Source organism: Lottia gigantea (genome assembly GCF_000327385.1).
Source record: "Lottia gigantea unplaced genomic scaffold LOTGIsca_196, whole genome shotgun sequence".
Taxonomy (NCBI): domain Eukaryota; kingdom Metazoa; phylum Mollusca; class Gastropoda; family Lottiidae; genus Lottia; species Lottia gigantea.
Genome location: NW_008708384.1, coordinates 232,569 through 233,947, shown reverse-complemented (window position 1 = coordinate 233,947; position 1,379 = coordinate 232,569).

The following is a 1,379-nucleotide window of genomic DNA, read 5'->3' as shown; positions in this document are numbered from 1 at the left end:
CCTTGGGAGGCCTTTTAACATATTTTCCAGATTTCACCCTCCTAAAGGGTTAACAGGTCCCTTAAGGGCAATATGTGGAAAAAATTTCTTTTTCTTAACTCGAATTCTTAGGATGTCCTAGGTTCTTTTCTTTTAGCATTGATTTTGGGGCATCCTAGCTCTAAAATCGTTTGGGGAATACCCCCCCCCCCCCCCCCCCCCTTCCTCCAGTCACTCCTTAAGTTCATTGCTGTTACACATAAACTTGTACAATATTGTCACCATCGAAACTACTCATGTGAGGTTATAAACTTTAACCAAAAATAGATGAAAATTCAATTTTTGGTTTTACAATGTCAGCCCCTCTAACCAGCTTGTCATGGAGAGATGTGCTGACGGCAATGCGCGGAGAGCTAGAAACATATCTTGTGGGTGGAAGCGCTAAAGGAAAGATGAAAAGGTTGTATGATTATGACTTCATTAAAATTTAGTGTCAGAAGTAACATCTTCTTCATCTCTGACATTATGTATCTGGAGGTTTTTCAATTATACACCAATAACTCGCTCTGAACTCCTACAATGGTTTCAATTACACCTACCTATACAGATCTTACAAGTTGTGTATGGAAATGAAATTGGAATTTAACTGCTGTTTTTCTGCTCCAGTTTGCAGTAGCTTAACTTAATGATCGTGGTACGTAGAGTTAAGTGTGTTGAGGCCTCTCTCCGGGAATTCTTCTTACATATGCTTTCCTACATTCTGAGATCTGTTAATGTTACGACGGACTATAGTAGTAGTCGGAGGATTAAAGACACCGGTACTGTGTTACCCTCTGCCCTTTTAGATACTTACTTTGGAACATTTTTTAAATTTTGTATATACTCTCTTGGAGTGCGACTCCCCTTAGAGATGGGGGGCACGATGGCGGAGCTAAAAGGAGGGGGGAGATAGAGGGGTTATACCCCCCCCCCCCCTCGGACGTAAACCTGGCTCTTCCACTGTTGTTGCCCGACTTGGTTCAACCAGTCCCTATGATAACTGAGCCACTGCTTTTTTGGGCAATGAAGACTGGCAACATTAAAGTTTAAGAAGGCAATTTGAAGAGCGTATTCTTCCTAAGTCATTCAGGTCCAAATAAATCATTGTGACTATTTCAACTACTGTTGCTTTCCCCTAATGCTTGGCCCAGGAATTTAAGAATTAAACACGGGCGGCTGATTTCCTTTGATTAAAAACCTATCTAAGCAATTCAGGCAGAACTGATGACAAACTTTGTGATTAAGTTTTTTTCTCAAAGTTAATCTTGATGCGTGTGATACAAATACCAAAATATCAATAAGAACGATTAAACAATAATAGGGGGGAGGGAAGGGGGGGGGGGGGGTTAAACCCTGTTTTT